Here is a 25,000-nt window from a genome sequence, read left to right on the forward strand (position 1 = left end):
TCCTTCCTTCCTTTCTTACTTCCTTCCTTCATTTCTCTCTTGCTTCTTTCCTTCCTTCCTTCCTTCCTTTCTTACTTCCTTCCTTCCTTCCTTCCCTCCTTCATTTCTCTCTTGCTTCTTTCCTTCCTTCCTTCTTTCCTTCCTTCCTTACTTCCTTCCCTCCTTCATTTCTCTCTTGCTTCTTTCCTTCCTTCCTTCCTTCCTTCCTTCCTTCCTTCCTTACTTCCTTCCCTCCTTCATTTCTCTTTTGTTTCTTTCCTTCCTTCCTTCCTTCCTTCCTTCCTTCCTTCCTTCCTTCCTTCCCTCTTTCCCTCCTTCATTCCTTCCTTCCTTCCTTCCTTCCATCCTTCTCTCCTTCCTTCCTTTCTTCCTTCCTTCCTTCCTTTCTTTACACACGACCATCGGCCACGCATTGCCCCGGGAAGCGCCTCTTGTGCCTTGCTAATATATATTTATCCCGCGGTTGTCAATACGAAGGGGAAGGAGTTGTAAAGCTGCCGAGCTGTTGATGAAGCTGGAAATAATAAGATAATGTGTGTGTGTGTGTGTGTGTGTGTGAGAGAGAGAGAGAGAGAGAGAGAGAGAGAGAGAGAGAGAGACAGACAGACAGACAGAGAGACAGACAGACAGACAGACAGACAGAGAGAGAGAGAGAGAGAGAGAGAGAGAGAGAGAGAGAGAGAGAGAGAGAGAGAGAGAGAGAGAGAATAAAGAATGGAAGAAAAATAAACGTAAAAAGCCCAGAAGGAAAGAGACGAAAGAAATAAGGAAAATAAGATAGAAAGATAGATGGAAAGATAGATAGATAGACAGGTTAAGCTGATGTGATTTTTTATATTTTATTTATTGTTGTTGTTGTTGTTGTTGTTGTTGTTGTTGTCCCCGTAATAGAAAGACTCCTCATGTAAAAGGTATAGCTACGCGTGGCCTCGGTGCTCATCTCCGTCACACATGACTGGGCGGATAAATGGCAGATGGAGTTCAATGTAGGGAAGTGCAGTATTCTGAGTGTAGGTAGGAACAACCCCTCACATAACTATTGCTTAAATGACACTCTCATAAGCAGGTCTGGGTGCGAGAGAGATTTAGGGGTCTTAGTGAGCTCTGATCTCCGTCCAAGGGCACAATGCATTCAAGCTAGAAATCGAGCAAATAGGGTACTGGGATTTATTTCAAGGAGCGGAAGCAACAGAAGCCCCGAAGTCTTCCTCAAACTATATTTAGCATTAGTTAGACCTCATCTTGACTATGCGGTTCAGTTCTGGTCACCCAACTATAGAATGGATATCAAAATGTTAGAATCGGTGCAGAGGAGGATGACTAAGATGATTCAGGGGTTGAGAAACTTGCCATACGAGGGAAGACTCAAACAGTTAAACTTGCATTCTCTAGAAAGGCGAAGGGTGCATGGAGACATGATCGAGGTTTATAAATGGATGAAGGGCTTTAATAAGGGGGACATTCATAAGGTTTTGTTGGTAAGAGAACCGGGTAGGACACGTAGTAATGGGTTTAAACTGGATAAATTCAGATTCAACAGGGACATAGGCAAAAATTGGTTTACTAACAGGGTGGTGGATGAGTAAAATAGGCTTAGCAGTCATGTGGTGTGTGCCAATACAATTGTCACATTCAAAAATAGATTAGAAAAATTCATGGACAGCGATATTAAGTGGGGTTAGATACACGGGAGCTTAGGTTCAAAGGAGCTGCCTTGTACAGGCCTACCGGCCTCTTGCAGACTCCTACGTTCTTATGTTCTTATATTAGCCCGTGTAGATAGACAGAAATAAATAGAAAGTCCAAGCTGGTGTGAATTTTTTTTTTCGTCCCTTTGAGAGAAAGGTCAAAGTATAGGATAGGTAGAGATAGCTGCGCGTTGTCTCGGTGTACATCTCCGTCACATTAGGCCGTGCGTGGTGTATGTGGTGTTAAGCAAAATGTGAAAAAGAAAAGAAGTTACGTGTTTAAGAACGATGTAGTAACTTGTTCATTGTATTGTGAGTCTTATAATGATTGTGTTGCGTTTGTTAGCTGGAAGTATAAATGAATACATAAAGAAAGACAGAAGGAAAAGAAAAGAGAAAGAAAGTAAGAGAGAGAGAGAGAGAGAGAGAGAGAGAGAGAGAGAGAGAGAGAGAGAGAGAGAGAGAGAGAGAGAGTAAAAGCTGGACATTTTAAGAGAGGAGGGCGGGGGAGAGAGAGATGACGGAGGGAAGGGGAGAGAAGATGAGATAAAAAAAAAGTGAGAGGGGGAAGGAATGAAAGGAGGAGGAAAAAATGAGGGAGGGAGAGAAGGAGGAGAAGGAGAGGGAGAAGGAAATATGAAAGGAGAGAGAGAGGAGGAGGAGAGAGGAGAGGAGAGAGAGAGAGAGAGAGAGAGAGAGAGAGAGAGAGAAGAGGAGGAGGAGGAGGAGGAGGAGGAGGAGATGAAGGTAACAGGGAGGAAAGAAGTGTTCAGTTAATGAGAGAGAGAGAGAGAGAGAGAGAGAGAGAGAGAGAGAGAGAGAGAGAGAGAGAGAGATTGTTGTTGTTGTTGTTGTTGTTGATGGAGACGTTGTAGAAGTAATCATAATGACGTTTATAATAATTTTCAATATCAACAATAATAATATAAATAACTGTACTACTACTACTACTACTACTACTGCTACTACTACTACTACTACTACTACTACTACTACTAATGTTACTGTTTTTCTCTCCCTCCCTTCCCCCCCATTCCTTCCCTCCCTTCTGTCCCTTCTTCTCCCTCTCTCTTCTCCCTCTCTCCCTCCCCCTCTTCCTCCTCCTCTATCTATCTTTATCTTTTCCCCTCCTCTCCCTCTTCTTCCCTCCCCCATTCCTCTCCCTCCCTCCTTCCCCCTTCCCTCCCTCTCCCCACCCTCTTCCTGTCTCCCTTTCTTTCTTCCTTCCCTCTCTCTCTCTCCTTCCCTCCCTCCCTCCCTCCTTTTCCCTCCCTTCTTCCCACGTTTTATCTTTCCCTCCATTCCTCTCCCTTCTATCCTCCTGTTTCTCCTTCCCTACCTCACTCCTCCTCCTCCTCCTCCTCCTCCTCCTCCTCCTCCTCCTCCTCTTCCTCCCGGGCCAGGTGGGGTTGACAAGCTGCCTTCTCGTCACTTTCGTTTAATTAGTCAATGCGAATTTCCATTAGGCATTTAACGGAGCGAAAATGATACCCTGATAATGACTCTGGTGGTGGTGGTGGTGGTGGTGATGAGAAGGAGGAGGAGGAGGAGGAGGAGGAGGAGGAGGAGGAGGAGAAATGGTTGATATAGACAAAGACGATGAAAATAAAGAGGAAGAGAGGAGGTAAGGGGGAGGAATGAGGAGGAGGAGGAGGAGGAGAAATGGATGATAAAGACAAAGAGAATGAATACAAGGAGAAAGAGAGGAGGAGAGGAAGAGGAAGAGGAAGAGGAGGAGGAGGAGGAGAAGGAGGAGGAAGAAGAAATATTGAGTGATTAGCGGAAGATTATAACTGAAGTAATTTGCGCGCGTGTGTGTGTGTGTGTGTGTGTGTGTGTGTGTGTGTGTGTGTGTGTCCCTTATTTGTGTCAGTGTTTTTTTTATATATATAGATGAGATTATTAAAGAAATTACGTTCATTTTTCTGCTTTTTTTTACTCCGATTTGGCAGAGAGAGAGAGAGAGAGAGAGAGAGAGAGAGACGGAAAATACTCTGATGTGAACCCGTTAAAAAGAGACACACATATTACTTTCCATCATCGTCATCATCAGTAGGTCGCGTAGGTTTGTTTACATGTTTTCACCACCTCCAGTTTTTACTCAGCGGTGAAGGAGGTGGGAGGGTTACGCGTCTCTCTCTCTCTCTCTCTCTCTCTCTCTCTCTCTCTCTCTCTCTCTCTCTCTCTCTCTCTTAGTTAAGACTTTTCTCATTCTTATTTTTTAATCAGGAAGTGAAGAAAAAACACATCAGGCAAGTTTTTTTTTAATGTGTGTGTGTGTGTGTGTGTGTGTGTGTGTGTGTGTGTGTGTGTGTGTGTGTGTGTGTGTGTGTGTGTGTGTGTGTGTGTGTGTGTGTGTTCTATTATTTGTTTGTGTTTTGTAAAGAAACTTGTCTATCATGTTGTACTATGTCTATTTATTATTTTTTTTTCTTTCAGGGATTATCTATCTATCTATCTATATAATTCTATTCATATATTTATCTATTTGTCTATCTATCTATGGATATTTTATCTATGTACGTATTTGCCTGTGTAAGTGTCTATGTATGTATGTATGTATGCATGTATGAATGAATGTATGTGTTTGTATGTATGTCTGTATGCGTGTGTATTCATGTCTGTATGTGTGTATGTATGACTTTATATGTATGAATGAATGTGTGTATGTATGTATGTGTGAATTAAGGTGTGTGTTATTCACCACGGCCTGATCACGTGTTGGGCTCGTAATCGCCAGCAGGCACCCTCCCGACACGAGCAAGCGCTCATTATCGTCGATCTCTGGGCACTGCCCGAACCTCACACACCACACACCCCATCACCCTTGCTCAAGGGGGACAGTAACCACTCCTAGTCAACGGAAAGAGCCTGGCAGCGCAGCGCTCTACCTGTTGCGCCACGGAGTGGTATATGTATGTGTATGTATGTATGTGTGTATGAATTGCTATAACCGAAGTAGTTACACATTCTATTGCGATGTACAACTTTTCTTGTTATTTATTATGGGAATTACACCTCTTTTAGTGTTTTTCAATATATTCAAACACGATATTACTTTTTTTTATACGAAATGCATCTTGGACCTTTTAGTCAACACGAAATGCATCGGGTACCTTGTTATTTGATAGCAACTAAACGCGGGGTTGTTTCTCGACGGCCGAACACGAAACGGATCTTTTTATTATTCATGATTCTGAATTGATCTTTTTATTGCTATTTATCACGGGAAATTGATCTTTTTATTATTATTTATCACGGGAAATTGATCTTTTTATTATTATTATTTATCACGGGAAATTGATCTTTTTATTATTATTATTTATCACGGGAAATTGATCTTTTTATTATTATTTATCACGGGAAATTGATCTTTTTATTAGTATTTATCATATGCAATGCATCCTTCTCTAATCATTATTCGAATTGCATCTTTTTCTTATTATTTATTATACGAAATAAATCTTTTTTTAATATTTACTTTACGAAATTGATGTTTTTTTTTATCATCAAATCATATGAAATGCATCCGTCTCTCTCTTATCATTATACGAAGTGCATCTTTTTCTTATTATTTATTATACGATTTTTTTTTATTATTATTTATTATAGGAAATACATCTCTCGTTATTTATTACACTTGATTGATCTTTTTTATTATTATTATTTATTATAGGAAATAGGTCTTTTCCTAATTGTTTTGTGACACGACACACTCCTTTTTCTTGTTGTTTATAATGTGTATACACGTTTTCCTTGTCATCTATAACACAGACCTTTCAAGAGGAGAGCATCGAGACACCTCCAAGCCTCCCGAAATTGATCTCTTTTGATCACGCTTCTGAACTCTCTCTTGTTAAGGGGCAGCGTTTAGCGGGCTTTTTTTTCTTCTCATTACTTTTTTCTCTCGAGCTGCTTCCTATCCTGTAAAAAAAGAAAAAGAAAAGCATCTATCACTTAAGCCCGGATGCATGTATTTGTGTGTGTGTGTGTGTGTGTGTGTGTGTGTGTGTGTGTGTGTGTGTGTGTGTGTGTGTGTGTGTGTGTATCCCAGTGTTTGTGAGTACGTGTGTTTGTGTTCTGGAGTGTTTGTGTGTGCGTTTGTTCGTGTTCTGGAGTGCTTGTGAGTGCTTGTATTTGTATGTGCATTTGTTTGTGTGTACGTGTGTTTGTGTACCCCAGTGTTTGTGAGTACGTGTGTTTGTATTCTGGAGTGTTTGTGTGTGCGTTTGTTCGTGTTCTGGAGTGTTTGTGAATGCGTGTGTTTGTGTGTGCGTGTGTTTGCGTGTGCGTGTGTTTGTGAACCCCAGTGTTTGTGAGTGCGTGTGTTTGTGAACCCCAGTGTTTGTGAGTGCGTGTGTTTGTGTTCTGGAGTTTGTGAGTGCGTGTGTTTGTGTTCTGGAGTTTGTGAGTGCGTGTGTTTGTGTTCTGGAGTTTGTGAATGCGTGTGTTTGTGTTCTGGAGTTTGTGAGTGCGTGCGTTTGTGTTCTGGAGTTTGTGAGTGCGTGTGTTTGTGTTCTGGAGTTTGTGAGTACGGGTGTTTGTGTTCTGGAGTTTGTGAGTGCGTGTGTTTGTGTTCTGGAGTTTGTGAGTGCGTGTGTTTGTGTTCTGGAGTTTGTGAGTGCGTATGTTTGTGTGTGCGTGTGTTTGTAAAATCTATCCTCCTCCATGACGGTATTCAATCAAAGCTTTCCTCTGAAATTTCTTCTTCTCATTAAACTTAATACGCGTGGAGAGAACAAATCAGCGCTAGGTAACCTGGTATGACTCGTATTTAAGGGAAAGAAAGGCTGTGGTGTTGTTGTTGTTGTTGTTGGTGGTGGTGGTGGTCACTCACTTAACCCGGTAGCAGCGACGGGCCAAATTTGTGGCTTTACCGTGTACCAGCTATGGGCCAAATTTTTACCATGATATAAACCCCCAAAATAGATGAAGCGTAAACTGACCACAATGCGTTCGAACTATATATTATGAAATGGTTTGCGTGAGTGATGATTTTTTTCTCATTAATTCGCTCAGAGGGGCATTTAAGATACATGATCCCCGCAGCTACCGGGTTAATAATTACTCTCCTGAACGCATAGAGAGAACAAATCAACGTTAGATAACCTGATGTGACTCGTATTTAGGGGGAAGAAAGGCTGTGTTGTTGTTGTTGTTGGTGGTGGTGGTGGTGGTGGTGGTCACTCACTTAATAATTACTCTCCTGAACGCATAGAGAGAACAAATCAACGTTAAATAACTTGGTATGAGTGTCGAATTTAGGAATCAATGTTAAACTTGTACTTCTTAAAACACACTGCGTCTGCCTCACCTCCGCGCTACGAGGGAAAGGAAGGCGCTGCTGCTCACTCTCTCTGCTGCTCACTCTTGGTTGTCATTCACTTATTAATGTACTAAACGCGTGGAGAGAACAAATCAACGTTGGATAACCTGATGTGACCGTCGTATTTAAGGGAAAGACAGGCTGTTGTTGTTGTTGGTGGTGGTGGTGTTGGTGGTGGTGGTCACGCCTGGTTGTCACTTGTTGTAGGTCCTGTAAACTGTAGGCTGGTCCATAACTCTTACCTCCCTCCTCTCTCTCTCTCTCTCTCTGTGTGTCTCTGTGTGTGTGTGTCTCTCTCTCTCTCTCTCTCTCTCTCTCTCTCTCTCTCTCTCTCTCTCTCTCTCTCTCTCTCTCTCTCTCTCTCTCTCTCTCTCTCTCTCTCTCTCTCTCTCTCTCTCTCTCTCTCTCTCTCTCTCTCTCTCTCTCTCTCTCTCTCTCTCTCTCTCTCTCTCTCTCTCTCTCTCTCTCTCTCTCTCTCTCTCTCTCTCTCTCAGTATCTTCAATTCCTGTATCTCTTTCTCTCAACATCTCCAGCATCTTCAATTCCTGTATCTCTTTCTCCCAACATCTCCCAGCATCTTAAAATCCTGTATCTCTTTCTCTCAACATCTCCAGCATCTTAAAATCCTGTATCTCTTTCTCGCAACATCTCCCAGCATCTTAAAATCCTGTATCTCTTTCTCTCAACATCTCCCAGCATCTTAAAATCCTGTATCTCTTTCCCTCAACATCTCCCAGCATCTTAAATTCCTGTATCTCTTTCTCTCAACATCTCCCAGCATCTTAAAATCCTGTATCTCTTTCTCTCAACATCTCCCAGCATCTTAAATTCCTGTATCTCTTTCTCTCAACATCTCCCAGCATCTTAAAATCCTGTATCTCTTTCTCAACATCTCCCAGCATCTTAAAATCCTGTATCTCCTTCTCTCAACATCTCTCAGCATCTTAAAATCCTGTATCTCTTTCTCTCAACATCTCCCAGCATCTTAAAATCCTGTATCTCTTTCTCAACATCTCCCAGCATCTTAAATTCCTGTATCTCTTTCTCTCAACATCTCCCAGCATCTTAAATTCCTGTATCTCTTTCTCTCAACATCTCCCAGCATCTTAAATTCCTGTATCTCTTTCTCTCAACATCTCCCAGCATCTTAAATTCCTGTATCTCTTTCTCTCAACATCTCCCAGCATCTTAAATTCCTGTATCTCTTTCTCTCAACATCTCCCAGCATCTTAAATTCCTGTATCTCTTTCTCTCAACATCTCCCAGCATCTTAAAATCCTGTATCTCTTTCTCTCAACATCTCCCAGCATCTTAAAATCCTGTATCTCTTTCTCTCAACATCTCCCAGCATCTTAAATTCCTGTATCTCTTTCCCTCGACATCTCCCAGCAGCTGCCTCCCTTGATGTGACAGAAGGTAGACATATTCCTTCCCAATGTTTCAGGTCAGTGGTGGTTGAAACACGGAGATGATCAGTTGACGGAACCTTCAGGGAGAACAGTTACCAGTCTTGAGGGACCTTGTACTGACCGCCCGCTGAGAAAGACAGGTAAGTGCCTCATGTATTTGCTGTGTGTGTTCTTTCTATGGGAGCCCGAGACGTCTGTACACTGTTGTAAATGTTATCTTTTTATCGTTGTCAGCGGTTATTCCTGCATAGACGTATTGTTAATTTTTAGAGGAGGAACACAAAAGAACATAAAGGACGAACAAACAACAGCAGACCGGATGGTTCTTACGAGGCTGTTTGTGATAAGCTACACTAACTATCTAATCAAAGGTGGAAGATGAAGGACAGCAAAGGCGAAGGCGGAGGAGAAGCAGGAGGAGGAGGAGGAAGAAGAGGAGGAGGAGGAGGAGATGAAAAACAAAACGAAGTTGGTAAGAAGTGTGTGTGTGTGTGTGTGTGTGTGTGTGTGTGTGTGTGTATTACGTCATATTTTCAGTGTCATTGCGCTATTAAGTTTTGCAATTACTGATGAAAAAAAACATTAACTTCCCTAATAATTGTGAAAACTCATTATTTTGTCACTAATGAGAGAGAGAGAGAGAGAGAGAGAGAGAGAGAGAGAGAGAGAGAGAGAGAGAGAGAGAGAGAGAGAGAGAGAGAGAGAGAGAGAGAGAGAGAGAGAGAGAGAGAGAGAGAGAGAGAGAGAGAGAAGGTACCGTATTTTCTGGGTCTGGTACGCTTTTCATGGTCGATCTGGTATGTTCTCTCCGCATCTGGTACGTTTTTATTTCAGGCACAGGAAGGCTACAGGCGAGGCTGTGTGTGTGTGTGTGTGTGTGTGTGTGTGTGTGAAGTGATAGGTCTGCAAGGGGTGGTGGAAGCAATCCCACACACACACACACACGCGCGCGCGCCCCCTCTTCCCACAAATATATACACACACAAGACCCCTCTCCACACATACAAACTTACATACATACATACATACACACAAAACCCTCTCCCTCTACATAGATAATAAAAAAAGCAAAATAAGTGAAGAGAAAAGATTATAATAAAGGAAAAAGAAAAGCATACAGAGAGAGAGAGAGAGAGAGAGAGAGAGAGAGAGAGAGAGAGAGAGAGAGAGAGAGAGAGAGAGAGAGAGAGAGAGAGAGAGAGAGAGAGAGAGATTACCTTCTTCTCCTTCTGAAAACAAACCAAAGTCGTGTTGTTGTTGTTATTGTTGTTGTTGTTGTTTCTGCCTTTTAATATACCTGTATCTGTATATTTCTATCGATCGAAGTATCTATCTATCGATCTATATGTCTATCTATGTCTTTCTATTTATCTATATCCATTTATCTACCTATTTATCATTATTTATCTATGTCTATCATCTTTCTATCAATCTTTCTATCTATTTTTCTATCTATTTTTTTCCGTAAAGAGGACAGCTCAAGGGAATAAAACCTTGCCAGGAAATCCAAACAGTGTCAGGTTGTGTTCGTCCTGATACTCCTCTCCTGAAAGCCTTCAAGTCGTAGGCAGGAAACAATACAGACAAATGAAGCTATTCCAGAGTTTACTTGCGAAATGGATACAGGAATGAAGATGTTCGTTAACTCTTGCGTATGGGATTTGGACAGCCCAGTGATGAAAGAATGAAGATGCTGGTTAACACTTGCATATGGGATTTGGACAGCCCAGTGATGAAAGAATGAAGATGCTGGTTAACTCTTGCATATGGGATTTGGACAGCCCAGTGATGAAAGAATGAAGATGCTGGTTAACTCTTGCATATGGGATTTGGACAGCCCAGTGATGAAAGAATGAAGATGCTGGTTAACTCTTGCATATGGGATTTGGACAGCCCAGTGATGAAAGAATGAAGATGCTGGTTAACTCTTGCATATGGGATTTGGACAGCACAGGGATGAAAGACTGAAGATGCAGGTTAACTCTTGCATAGGTGATTTGGACAGCCCAGTGATGAAAGAATGAAGATGCTGGTTAACTCTTGCATAAAGGATTTGGACAGCCCAGGGATGAAAGAATGAAGATGCTGGTTAACTTTTGCATAAAGGATTTGGACAGCCCAGGGATGAAAGAATGAAGATGCTGGTTAACTCTTGCATATGAGATTTGGACAGCCCAGGGATGAAAGAATGAAGATGCTGGTTAACTCTTGCATATGGGATTTGGACAGCCCAGGGATGAAAGAATGAAGATGCTCGTTAACTCTTGCATATGGGATTTGGACAGCCCAGTGATGAAAGAATGAAGATGCTGGTTAACTCTTGCATAAAGGATTTGGACAGCACAGGGATGAAAGAATGAAGATGCTCGTTAACTCTTGCGTATGGGATTTGGACAGCCCAGGGATGAAAGAATAAAGATGTTGGTTAACTCTTGCATAAAGGATTTGGACAGCACAGGGATGAAAGACTGAAGATGCTGGTTAACTCTTGCATAGGTGATTTGGACACTACAGAGATGAAAAAATGAAGATGCTGGTAAACTCTTGCATAAGGGATTTGGACAGCACAGGGATGAAAGACTGAAGATGCTGGTTAACTCTTGCATGAGGGATTTGAACACTACAGGGATGAAAGAATGAGAATGCTGGATAACTCTTGCATAAGGGATTTGCACAGTACAGGGATGAAAGAATGAAGATGCTGGCTAACTCTTGCATGAGGGATTTGAACACTACAGGGATGAAAGAATGAGAATGCTGGATAACTCTTGCATAAGGGATTTGCACAGTACTGGGATGAAAGAATGAGAATGGTGGTTAACTCTTACATAGGGATTTGGACAGCACAGGGATGAAAGACTGAAGATGCTGGTTAACTCTTGCATAAGGGATTTGAACACTACAGGGATGAAAGAATGAGAATGCTGGATAACTCTTGCACAAGGGATTTGGACAGCACAGGGATGAAAGACTGAAGATGCTGGTTAACTCTTGCATGAGGGATTTGGACAGCACAGGGATGAAAGAATGAAGATGCTGGTTAACTCTTGCATGAGGGATTTGGACAGCACAGGGATGAAAGAATGAAGATGCTAGTTAACTCTTGCATAAGGAATTTGGATATACCTATTGATATTTCTGCCAACCGATCTGCATGTCTATTTCCATCGATCAATCTATCTATCTACCTCTACCTACCTATATATCTATCAGTCTTTCTATCTATCTATACATCTAGCTACCTATCTATCTATCTATCCACTTATCTATCTATCCGTCTCAGTCTATCAACCTATCTCCCTATCTGTTTATCTCTTCCTCCATCTGTCTGTCAGTCTGCCTGTGTGTCCGTCTATCTAGTTTTATTTCTTTCCGCGTTGTTTTATTTTCCAAGTACGATTCCCTTCTGTTTATTTCACGGACATAAAACTTGTGTTCCTCTTTTTTCCCGCGAACCAGACACACACACACACACACACACACACACACACACACACACACACACACACACACACACACACACACACACACACACACACACACACACACACACACACACACACACACACACACACACACACACAGGAGGGAGTTATTAATAAAGTAATTATGCCAAGATGGTAAATTCCCTTAAAGAAAATTGAACCATAACAGAGAGGCAGTTTAGCTTGAGAGAGAGAGAGAGAGAGAGAGAGAGAGAGAGAGAGAGAGAGAGAGAGAGAGAGAGAGAGAGAGAGAGAGAGAGAGAGAGAGAGAGAGACCCTTGTCATTCCTCCTTCCCTCCTCTCTCTCTCTCTCTCTCTCTCTCTCGCAAAGGTAGGAATTTCTAGCTGGGCGTGGCCTCGGTGTTCATCTCCGTTACATTTGCCCTTGAACTTGAGCTTAAGGTGATAATAGTTTCGTCGTTGCGTTGATTAAATAACGTAGAGTTTATATTTGCTCTGTGGCTTAAGCGTGACTCCACATGAATACTAAGAAGAAAAAGAATAAGTAATGTTTTTTTTTTCTATGGACTTCAAGCCACCCACAAACACACGCACCTATGCAAGAGTTATAACCAGCATCTTTACTCTTTCATCCCTGTGCTGTCCAAATCCCTTATGCAAGAGTTACCCAGCATCTTCATTCTTTCATCCGTGTGCTGTTCAAATCCCCTATGCAAGAGTTAGCCAGCATCTTCATTCTCTCATCCCTGTGCTGTCCAAATCCCCTATGCAAGAGTTAACCAGCATCTTTATTCTTTCATCCCTGTGCTGTCCAAATCCCCTATGCAAGAGTTACCCAGCATCTTCATTCTTTCATCCCTGTGCTGTCCAAATCCCCTATACAAGAGTGAACCAGCATCTTTATTCTTTCATCCCTGTGCTGTCCAAATCCCCTATGCAAGAGTTACCCAGCATCATTCTTTCATCCCTGTGCTGTCCAAATCCCTTATGCAAGAGTTACCCAGCATCATTCTTTCACCCCTGTGCTGTCCAAATCCCTTATGCAAGAGTTACCCAGCATCATTCTTTCATCCCTGTGCTGTCCAAATCCCTTATGCAAGAGTTACCCAGCATCATTCTTTCACCCCTGTGCTGTCCAAATCCCTTATGCAAGAGTTACCCAGCATCATTCTTTTACCCCTGTGCTGTCCAAATCCCTTATGCAAGAGTTACCCAGCATCATTCTTTCACCCCTGTGCTGTCCAAATCCCTTATGCAAGAGTTACCCAGCATCATTCTTTCACCCCTGTGCTGTCCAAATCCCTTATGCAAGAGTTACCCAGCATCATTCTTTCACCCCGGTGCCCCCTTCAGTATCCAGGCAGTAGAATAGCCCATACTCCCCCCTCGCTAGCAACAGTCCCCTCCACCACCAGCCCTCCTAACCCCCTCTCCGACCCCCTCCACCCCTCCTCATCCAGGTCCCCATCAGTCCCAAGCACTAGAATAGCCCTTACTCTCCCCACCACCACCACCAGTCCCCTCCAGTCATATGTTAATCGTCACAGGTGTAGTATGTGACCCGAACTTTACCTTCACCCACCCAAGCCTGGTTCATGAATGTCTGTTTGTCTGTTTCCTTACCGACCAAGACAAGAAGGGAAGGAGGAGGAAGGGAGGGAGGCCAATCAGCTGAGAATATGTTTACCGTCGGAGCTGTAACATGTGACTCGAACGTTATCTCTACCTACCCAAGTTTGGTTCATGAATGTGTCTGTCTGTTTCCTTACCGACCAAGACAAGGAGGAAGGAGGAGGAAGGGAGGGACGGAGGGAGAGAAAGAAAAGATGAATGAAGGATGGAGGGAGAGATAAACGAATGTAAGGAGGAATGGAAGAATTGAAAATATAGGATAATAAAGCTGGGAAACGTAGACTGTTCTTATTCTTGGTCCTCGAAGCGCAGTGTTGTTGTTCTTTCTGTGAAAAATAATAAGAGAGATGATGTTGTTTTCTCTGGTTCTTTCTTCTGAGAATTTGGTACCCGCTTTAAATGGAAAAAAAAAACGGAGTTTTTTTTTTTTTTTTCTTCGAAATAAGAATGGGTAATGTTTGCTATGGTGTACTCAGCTGAGAATACTTATGTCCTCGCCGTAAATGAGAAGCGTAGTGTTGTTATTCTTCTTTTCTGACGTGAATAAGAATAAGTAATGTTTTCTATGGTCTTGTCAGCTGAGAATACTTGTGTCCTCGCCGTAAATGAGAAGCGCAGAGTGTTGTCATTCTTCTTCTCTGACGTCAGCGCCGCTCCACGTGAACACTAAGAATAAGAAAATGAAGTAATATATTTTATGGACTGGGCGGTTGATAGCTATTCTTTTTTCTTTATTATCGCCTCTTTGGAGAAGCGTAGAGGGTTCTTATTATTCTTCTCTGACGTCAGCGAGACTCCACGGAATAAGAATAAGTAATGCTTTCTACGGGCAAGTCAGCTGAGAATACTTGTGTCCTCGCCTTACATGAGAAGCGTAGACTGTGCTTATTCTTATTCTCTGACGTCAGCGCCGCTCCACGTGAATAAGAATAAGAATGTGATGTTTTCTATGGACAAATCAGCTGAGAACATGTTTATCATTACTCTCATAAATCATAGAGAAATGTAGACTGTTCTTATTCCGTTTTCTGACGTCAGCGCCGCTCCACGTGAATAAGAATAAGAATGTGATGTTTTCTATGGACTAATCAGCTGAGAACATGTTTAGTTTTCTGACGTCAGCGCGACTCAATATGGATAATAATAACAATAGTGATGATATGAGCGAAAGAGGAGGAAGGAATCGCGGGTGAGTTTGAGATGAGTTTGTTCCCGACTAATTTCGCTTTGGCTTCTTCAGGAGGAGGAGAAGTAAGGGAGAGAGAGAGAGAGATATCAAAAAAGAGTAAAGAAAGACTGGAAGGAACTCGAGGAAAAAGAACAGGAGGAAAAGAGGAAGAAGAGGTCAGAAGAGGATAGTAGAGGAAAAAAGTAGCTAGGAGAGAAGAAGGAGGAGGAGGAGGAGGAGGAGGAGAGGAAAAAGAAGAGGAGGAAAAGGAGGAAGAAGAGGTCAGAAGAGGATAGTAGAGGAAAAAAGTAGCTAGGAGAGAAGAAGGAGGAGGAGGAGGAGGAGGAGAAAGAAAGAGAAAGAGTGATGGTGCAGAAGGAGAAAGAGAAGGAGCAGGAGAAGGAGGAAGAAGGGGAGGGCAAGGAGGATACAGGAACGGAGGTGGGGGGCTCAGGTGTCACCACGCTCTATACAGGACGAGGTGACCAGGTAAGAAAGGAAAAGTGATACCCGTGTGTGGAGGACGGGTAGATGGGCGTGACCTGACCTATGACCTCGCCTCCTAGCAGTGAGCGGGGGCATCCCATGGGTCCTATATATAGCGTGATGACACCTGACCCCCCCCCCCTTTGTTGCATTCCCCCACTTTTCTGAATAATAATCTGAATATGAATCTGCCACATCCGTTCCCCTGAAGAAGCCAAAGCGAAACTAGCCGGGAATAAACTCATCTCAACCTCACCCGCGTTTTCTTCCGCCTCCTTCACTCAACTTGTCGTAGATGTCCGTATTGGTATATAGTGGTAACGTTTTCCATAGATTAGGGGCAGCTGAGAACGTTTTTGTCGGCGCCTTTATTGAAAAACGTTGACTGTTCTTACTCTGCGTTCTGATAATGCTAATAATAGTGATAACGTTTTCCATAGATTAGGCAACTGAGAACGTTTTTTTGTCGCCGCCTTTATTGAAAAACGTTGACTGTTCTTACTCTGCGTTCTGACGTGTGCTCTACTCACTATGGATAATAATAATAATAATAATAATAATAATAATAATAATAATAATAATAATAATAATAATAACAGTAGTGACAATGTTTTCTATAGCTTAGGGGCAGCTGAGAACGTTTTTGTCGGCGCCTTTATTGAAAAACGTAGACTTCTTATTCTTTATTCTGATGTCAGCTCGACTTTGATGTGAACCCTTCTCTCTTGCTCCCTTTCCTCCCTCCGCTCCTTACTAACACCCACTTCCAAGGACTTTGAGAACGGTGGTAAGAAAAGCCGTGTTGAAAAAGCTCCTCAACCTATAATAAATCCTTCTCGTGTAAATACTTTCCACTGTACAAATATATTTAGTTCCATTAATTTTCTTGTTTCCCTTTCTCCTCATCTCTACTGCATAGTTTGGCAAGGCTTTGGTAGAGGTTGTTGTGTTAGTGTTTCCATGGGTAGTGTTATGAGCCTGGTGATAGTTTGACAAGGCTTTGGTAGAGGTTGTTGTGTTAGTGTTTCCATGGGTAGTGTTATGAGCCTAGTGATAGTTTGACAAGGCTTTGGTAGAGGTTGTTGTGTTAGTGTTTCCATGGGTAGTGTTATGAGCCTGGTGATAGTTTGACAAGGCTTTGGTAGAGGTTGTTGTGTTAGTGTTTCCATGGGTAGTGTTATGAGCCTAGTGATAGTTTGACAAGGCTTTGGTGGAGGTTGTTGTGTTAGTGTTTCCATGGTAGTGTTATGAGCCTGGTGATAGTTTGAGAAGGCTTTGGTGGAGGTTGTTGTGTTAGTGTTTCCATGGGTAGTGTTATGAGCCTGGTGATAGTTTGACAAGGCTTTGGTAGAGGTTGTTGTGTTAGTGTTTCCATGGGTAGTGTTATGAGCCTGGTGATAGTTTGACAAGGCTTTGGTAGAGGTTGTTGTGTTAGTGTTTCCATGGGTAGTGTTATGAGCCTAGTGATAGTTTGACAAGGCTTTGGTAGAGGTTGTTGTGTTAGTGTTTCCATGGGTAGTGTTATGAGCCTGGTGACAGTTTGACAAGGCTTTGGTAGAGGTTGTTGTTTTAGTGTTTCCATGGGTAGTGTTATGAGCCTAGTGATAGTTTGACAAGGCTTTGGTAGAGGTTGTTGTGTTAGTGTTTCCATGGGTAGTGTTATGAGCCTGGTGATAGTTTGACAAGGCTTTGGTGGAGGTTGTTGTGTTAGTGTTTCCATGGGTAGTGTTATGAGCCTGGTGATAGTTTGACAAGACTTTGGTGGAGGTTGTTGTGTTAGTGTTTCCATGGGTAGTGTTATGAGCCTAGTGATAGTTTGACAAGGCTTTGGTGGAAGTTGTGTTAGTGTTTCCATGGGTAGTGTTATGAGCCTGGTGATAGTTTGACAAGGCTTTGGTGGAGGTTGTTGTGTTAGTGTTTCCATGGGTAGTGTTATGAGCCTAGTGATAGTGTGACAAGGCTTTGGTGGATGTTGTTGTGTTAGTGTTTCCATGGGTAGTGTTATGAGCCTGGTGATAGTTTGACAAGGCTTTGGTAGAGGTTGTTGTGTTAGTATTTCCATGGGTAGTGTTATGAGCCTAGTGATAGTTTGACAAGGCTTTGGTAGAGGTTGTTGTGTTAGTGTTTCCATGGGTAGTGTTATGAGCCTAGTGATAGTTTGACAAGGCTTTGGTAGAGGTTGTTGTGTTAGTGTTTCCATGGGTAGTGTTATAAGCCTAGTGATAGTTTGACAAGGCTTTGGTAGAGGTTGTTGTGTTAGTGTTTCCATGGGTAGTGTTATGAGCCTAGTGATAGTTTGACAAGGCTTTGGTAGAGGTTGTTGTGTTAGTGTTTCCATGGGTAGTGTTATGAGCCTAGTGATAGTTTGACAAGGCTTTGGTAGAGGTTGTTGTGTTAGTGTTTCCCAGGGTTACAGAGAAGAGGAACCTGGTTTTATATGTGTCTTTCCCGCTTTAGATGCAGAAGCCGCGTGACACTATCGCCAGCATCACAAAACAGTCCATGGAAATCCTAACAACTTCCACGAGAGGCTTTTTTGTAGCAGGCGAACTGAGGCGCCGAGACATTTGACAATACGAGTCCTGGTGATATGAATGAACCGGGTCTTTATGGATCTTTCCCGCTTATGATGCAGAAGCCGTGTAAAACTTGTCCTAGCATCACAAAACAGTCCATGGAAATCCTAACGACTTCCACGAGAGGCTTTTTGTAGCAGGCGAACTGAGGCGGCGAGATGTGTGACAATGCGTGTAATATCGACTCGGTGGACGGGAGCGACACTGACCCACACAACACAACCCTTCTTAACATACGTTAGCGCCAGCTCCAGTAGCCGAGCACCCGCCTACCCTGACAGTCTTCGGCCTTACCATTCTTGCGTAGTCCCCAGGAACTCCACAAATCTTCCCTTAGGACACGGAAACGCTTAATCAGTCCCCAGCCCCACCAGTGACAGTCCCCAACGCTGAATTACCATGCTCTCAGTAGTCCCCAGTAAGTTTCCATTCTTGCGTAGTCCCCAGTAACTTCACAAACCTTCCCTAAGAACACGGAAACGCTTATTCAGTCCCCAGCCCCACCAGTGACAGTCCCCAACGCAGAATTACCATGCCCACAGCAGTCCCCAGTAACTTAACCATTCTTGTGTAGTCCCCAGGAACTCCACATGCCGAATAAACCCCAAACCTTCCCTAAGAACACGGAAACGCTTAATCAGTCCCCAGCCCCACCAGTGACAGTCCCCAACGCTGAATTACCATGCTCATGTAGTCCCCAGTAAGTTTCCATACAGTCCCCAGCAGTCCCCAAGATCGGGAAATCAGTTAGCCTAGTCCCACACCCCTCCTGTGACAGCCCCATCATGGTTACTCAGTCCTCAGTAACTAATGAAGTCCCCACCAGTCCCCAATAACAGGACAGCCCCAGCAGCAGAATACCCCTTACTAGACCCCCACCCCATCATCCAGTCCCCACCATCTAGTCCCCAGTAACTCAGCCCTCACCCCCACACACAGGCACTTAAGTCCCCATCAGTCCCCAGGCAGTAGAATAGTCCTTACTCACCCCGTCATTCCCCCTCCATCATCCAGTCCCCACCATCTAGTCCCCAGTAACTCAGCCCATACCCCCACACACAGGCACTTAAGTCCCCATCAGTCCCCAGGCAGTAGAATAGTCCTTACTCACCCCCTCTCTCCCCCACCATCATCCAGTCCCCACCATCTAGTCCCCTGTAACTCACCCCCACCCCACCATTACACCCTCGCACCTAAGTCCCCATCAGTCCCCAGGCAGCAGAATAGTCCTTACTCACCCCGTCTTTCCCCCTCCATCATCCAGTCCCCACCATCTAGTCCCCAGTAACTCAGCCCCCACCCCACCCTTACACCCTCGCACCTAAGTCCCCAATTGTCTCCCTTCCACCACCAGCCCCCCCTACCCCCTCCCCTTTCCCCCCCCACCCAAGTACCCATTAGTCCCCAGTAAAGAATGCCACTTACCCCCCGCCCCCCTCCACCAGTCCCCTTCACTACCAGTCCCCATCATCCAGTCCACACCATCTAGTCCTCTGATTCAGTCCCCACACACAAGTCCCCAAGTCCCCATCAGTCCCCAGGCAGTAGAATAACCATTTCTCTCCCCCCCCTCACCACCACCACACCAGTCCCCCTAACCCCCCCTTCCCCCCCCTCGTCCTCCCCGCCCCCGCCCCCAGGTCCCCGGCAGTCCCCAAGGCGCCAATCAGCCGTCCCCGCGAGGCCTCCCCGTCACTGGCTGGGCTTCGGAAAGTTAGGGAAAGTGAACAAGCTTCCCGGAACTACTGGGAGACACTGGAGGTAAAGGGAAAGATGAGGGGGGGGAAGGGGGGCTGTAGTTGCGCGTGGCCTCGGTGTTCATCTCCGTCACATTGCCCCGTAACGTAGCAGTGCAGCTTTCTAACTCTTAAATTCCGCCGCGGTGAAGGAAGGCGAATATGTAGTTAGGGAGATAGAAAGATAGATAGTCAGAGAGAGAGAGAGAGAGAGAGAGAGAGAGAGAGAGAGAGAGAGAGAGAGAGAGAGAGAGAGAGCGAATGTTCTTTATGTCGCCTCTCTTTCTGCTTGGTATTATAAGACACTTTTGCTTCTCACATCAACTCTTTCTAAAGGTCAAAGAGGGGGTCAATCGGGTTCTAATGAGTGTTTTTTTAGGTTCGTGCTACTGAAGAAGGGTCACACTACCACCAGGGTCATAAAGCTACCCCTGGATACGTTCAGAACTCCTATGAAAGCCTTGCCAAATGTGTGAACTTGGGCGACGAAATGTTTTAAAATTCAACCAACTCTCTGTCTTCTATCGCTGTTTTCATGTTGACTGCTCTTCTGAACTTTTTTTTTAATCAAGGTTATAGCAAGAAGAAGTGGGTTGGTGGTGAAGGTACAGGTGGGGGAGAGGATAGATGGTAGGAGTGTACAGTTGTTTGGTGTAAGTGTGTTAACTGTTCTGGTGTAGTTATTGTTTATCGGGCACCTTATTTGTATACCCCCGGCGTGCTGTGTGTGTGTGTGTGTGTGTGTGTGTGTGTGTGTGTGTGTTTGATTTGTTTGAGTGTCCAACTGCATGCCTCACCCCCCTCCCGCGGCCCCGTTTGCACACGACTTTCTACTCTTGCTCATCCTTATACTATCCAAATCCCTTATGCAAGAGTTAGCCAGCATCTTCATTCTTTCATCCATTTCCTGCTGCACACGACTTTCTACTCTTGCTCACCCCTATGCCATCCAAATCCCTTATGCAAGAGTTAACCAGCATCTTCACTCTTTAATCCCTTCCCTGCTCCACACGCCTTTCTACTCTAGCTCATCCCTGTACTGTCCAAATCCCTTATGCAAGAGTTAGCCAGCATCTTCATTCTTTCATCCATTTCCTGCTGCACACGCCTTTCTACTCTAGCTCATCCCTGTACTGTCCAAATCCATTATGCAAGAGTTAGCCAGCATCTTCATTCTTTCATCCCTTCCCTGCTCCACACGCCTTTCTGCTCTAGCTCATCCCTGTACTGTCCAAATCCATTATGCAAGAGTTAACCATCATCTTCACTCTTTAATCCCTTCCCTGCTCCACACGCCTTTCTACTCTAGCTCATCCCTGTACTGTCCAAATCCCTTATGCAAGAGTTAACCATCATCTTCATTCTTTCATCCCCTTCCCTGCTGCACACGACTTTCTACTCTTGCTCACCCCTATACCATCCAAATCCTTTATGCAAGAGTTAGCCAGCATCTTCATTTTCAATCCCTTCCTTGCTCCACACGCCTTTCTACTCTAGCTCATCCCTGTACTGTCCAAATCCCTTATGCAAGAGTTGCCAGCATCTCCATTCTTTCATCCCTTCCCTGCTGCACACGACTTTCTACTCTTGCTCACCCCTATACCATCCAAATCCATTATGCAAGAGTTAACCAGCATCTCCATTCTCTCATCCCTTCCCTGCTGCACACGACTTTCTACTCTTGCTCACCCCTATACCATCCAAATCCCTTATGCAAGAGTCAACCAGCATCTCCATTCTCTCATCCCATTCCCTAGCTGCTGCACACGACTTTCTACTCTTGCTCACCCCTATACCATCCAAATCCATTATGCAAGAGTTAACCAGCATCTTCACTCCTTCATCCCCTTCCCTGCTGCACACGACTTTCTACTCTAGCTCATCCCTGTACTGTCCAAATCCCTTATGCAAGAGTCAACCATCATCTTCATTCTCTCATCTCATTCCCTGCTGCACATGACTTTCTACTCTTGCTCATCCTTATACTATCCAAATCCCTTATGCAAGAGTTAGCCAGCACCTTCATTCCTTAATCCCTTCCCTGCTGCACATGACTTTCTACTCTTGTTCATCTTTATACTGTCCAAATCCCTTATGCAAGAGTTAGCCAGCACCTTCATTCCTTTATCCCTTCCCTGCTGCACACGACTTTCTACCCTTGTTCACCCCTATACCATCCAAATCCCTTATGCAAGAGTTAGCCAGCACCTTCATTCCTTTATCCCTTCCCTGATGCACACGACTTTCTACCCTTGCTCACCCCTATACCATCCAAATCCCTTATGCAAGAGTTAGCCAGCATCTTCATTCTTTTATCCCTTCCCTGTTGCACACGACTTTCTACTCTTGCTCACCCCTATACCATCCAAATCCCTTATGCAAGAGTTAGCCAGCACCTTCATTTCTTTATCCTTTCCCTGCTGCACATGACTTTCTACTCTTGTTCATCTTTATACTGTCCAAATCCCTTATGCAAGAGTCAACCATCATCTTCATTCTCTCATCCCATTCCTAGCTGCTGCACACGACTTTCTACTCTTGCTCACCCCTATACCATCTAAATCCCTTATGCAAGAGTTAACCAGCATCTTCATTCTTTCATCCATTTCCTGCTGCACACGACTTTCTACTCTTGCTCACCCCTATACCATCCAAATCCCTTATGCAAGAGTTAACCAGCATCTCCATTCTTTTATCCCTTCCCTGCTGCACACGACTTTCTACTCTTGCATATCCCTATACTATCCAAATCCCTTATGCAAGAGTTTACCAGCATCTCCATTCTTTCATCCCTTCCGCTGGTAAACTCTGGAACAGCCCTCCTGTGTCTGTGTCTCCTGCTGCCTACGAGTGGAACTTTTTCACGAGGGGAGTATGAAGAAACCTCTCCATGCGAAATTGACCTTTCTTTTGGCCTCTGTTCTATTTTATTTTGCAGGAGCAGCGCCTAGTGGGCTTTTTTTGTTGTTGTTTTTTTGTTTATTTCCCTTGAGCTGCCGCCCTCGCCAAAAAAACAAATTGCCACCCACGCCACGACAGAAGAACGAAAAACTAAGAAGAAAAGGAAGAAGAAGAGGAGAATATATAGAGTTAGTTACACAGCAAATAGGTTAGATACGTTAAATAGGATGAGTGATTGCTGGGCGTGGCCTCGGTGCTCATCTCCGTCACACTGCCCTTAACTTGCCACGCACGCCACGACAGAGGAAGAAGAAGAAGAAGAAGAAGAAAATATAGTTCCTTACACGTTAAATACAGCTTGCTCTCGTAAAGTTAGACAAATGTAAAGCTTTCCAACACTACTGAGGGCAGGGCAGAAGAAGAAGAAGAAGAAGAAGAAGAAAATATGGTTACTTATACGTTAAATATAGCTGGCTCTCGTAAAGTTAGACAAATGTAAAGCTTTCCAAACAGTACTGAGGGCAGGGCTGAAGAAGAAGAAGAAGAAGTAATAGTTATACGTTAAATACAGCTGGCTCTCGTAAAGTTAAATAAATATAAGTCTTCGAAACACTACTGAGGGCTCGTAACTTGTCCTCAGATCTCGCACGTTAGGACAGCAGGAGTTACGAGCACATGACACAGAAAAAAATATATAGAGTTAGTTATACGTTAAATACAGCTGGCTCTCGTAAAGTTAGGCAAATGTAAAGCCTTCTAACACTACTGAGAGCTCGTAACTTGTTCTCAAATCTCGCAGGGCATGGCAGAAGAAGAAGAAGAAGAAGAAGAAGAAGTTGTAGTTATACGTAAAATACAGCTGGCTCTCGTAAAGTTAGGCAAATGTAAAGCTTTCTAACACTACTGAGAGCTCGTAACTTGTGTTCTCAAATCTCGCAGGGCATGGCAGAAGAAGAAGAAGAAGAAGAAGAAGAAGAAGTAGTAGTTGTAGTTATACGTAAAATACAGCTGGCTCTCGTAAAGTTAGACATATGTAAAGCTTCCAAATACTGCTGAGAGCTCGTAACTTGTCCTCAAATCTCGCACGGCAGGACAGGAAAAGAAAAAGAAGAAGAAGAAGAAGAAAAATATAGTTAATTATTATAAAGATATAGTAGTAGTAGTAGTAGTAGTAGTAGTAGTAGTAGTAGCTGTTGTTGTTGTAGTAGCGAGAGTGGTAGTAGTAGTAGTAGTAGTAGTAGTAGTAGTAGTAGGGTAGGCAAAGATAAAAACCGCCTAAGAGAGAAACTTTTAGAGACAAAGTTATTAGAGAACAAGACCAAAAAGATAACAAAAAAGAAAAAAAACGCGCTCCACTTTGAAAACCACGTCATTTGCAACTTGAAACCAGCAGCCAAGGGGAGGAACAAGACTAGAAACCGCAAGAGACCTTTCACCCACTCGGAACAGTAAGAGAACAAGAAGAAAACGGAGAAAAATAACTCTTAGAAAACCACGTCACTCAAGTTGAAACCAGAAGTCAAAATGTGAGAAGAAAAATTAGAGACCGCGGTAGAGACCATTATACCACTCAAGACAGTAAGAGAACAAGAAGAAAACGGAGAAAAAGAACTCTTAGAAAACCACACATCACTCAAGTTGAAACCAGATGCCAAAATGTGAGGCGGAAAAGTAGAAACCGCGGTAGAGACCATTATACCACTCAAGACAGAAAGAGGACAAGAAGAGAACAGTAAAAAGCACTTAGAAAACCACACGTCACTCAAGTTGAAACCAGATGCCAAAATGTAAGGGGGAAAAGTAGAAACCGCGGGAGAGACCGTTATACCACTCGAGAAAGTAAGAGAACGAGAACAAGAGAACGGAGAAAAGAACATTTAGAAAACCACACGTCACACAAGTTGAAACCAGAAGGCAGTAGAGTGAGGAATAAGATTAGAGACCGCACGAGACACCTAAACCACTTGAGATAATAAAGAAAAGAAAAAAAAAGAACAAAGAAAACCGCACACCAGTTGAAACCAAAAGCCAATCCCTTGCTCGGTCTTCTGCACCATGAACCGTGGCAGGGCAGGCAGAGGTTCGAGCCCCTTGCGAGTCCAACTGGTGATCAATCCGTGGTGAAATACACACTTGATAAGGCTTTGGTAGAGGCTGTGAGTGTTTGCATGGGTAGTGTTATGAACCTAGACTAACCTCCCTGGTGGCCATATAGAAAAGTTGTAATGGTAGCCGAGAGTGTGAGAGGAAAATATGGCTTTCGTGGAGGTTGTGTTTGCATGCCTGGGAACAGTTTGACAAGGCCTCTGCACCGTGAACATGTAAACACACTCCTCAGAACACGACTATCTCCTTGGTGGCCCTAGAAAATAGTTGTAATGGTAGCCGAGAGTGTGAGGAAAATGTGGCTTTCGTGGAGGTTGTGTTTGCATGCCTGGGAACAGTCTGACAAGGCCTCTGCCCCGTGAACATGTAAACACACTCCTGGGAACACGACTACCTCCTTGGCGGCATTGGGAAATAGCTGCAGTGGAGCCGAAACTCAACGTTGCAAGATTGTCGTACTCAGACTCTCGTATTTACAAACTTCCCACCCAAAAACTGTCTCCTGGGCCCAAATAACTAGATTCA

The 25,000-nt window shown here is 43.8% G+C and overlaps 1 protein-coding gene and 1 long non-coding RNA gene across 5 annotated transcripts in view; one reads left to right on the forward strand and one right to left on the reverse strand.

Annotated features, from left to right (window-relative positions):
• The window catches only part of LOC126996736 (pro-neuropeptide Y-like), a 39,677-nt gene that overhangs the window by 14,499 nt on the left and 178 nt on the right, over positions 1-25,000 (reverse strand). The gene's annotated exons all lie outside the window — the stretch shown is intronic.
• On the forward strand, positions 16,091-17,559 carry LOC126996737 (uncharacterized). 4 transcript variants are annotated; one of them, XR_007751428.1, is made up of 4 exons: positions 16,091-16,372; positions 16,441-16,647; positions 17,197-17,334; positions 17,404-17,559. It is a non-coding gene; the product is annotated as an uncharacterized LOC126996737 (long non-coding RNA). The 4 variants fall into 4 exon arrangements; XR_007751431.1 differs by having other exon boundaries at positions 17,266-17,334; XR_007751429.1 differs by having other exon boundaries at positions 16,091-16,303.

This window comes from Eriocheir sinensis, chromosome 11, assembly GCF_024679095.1.
Source record: "Eriocheir sinensis breed Jianghai 21 chromosome 11, ASM2467909v1, whole genome shotgun sequence".
NCBI classification, from domain to species: Eukaryota; Metazoa; Arthropoda; class Malacostraca; order Decapoda; family Varunidae; genus Eriocheir; species Eriocheir sinensis.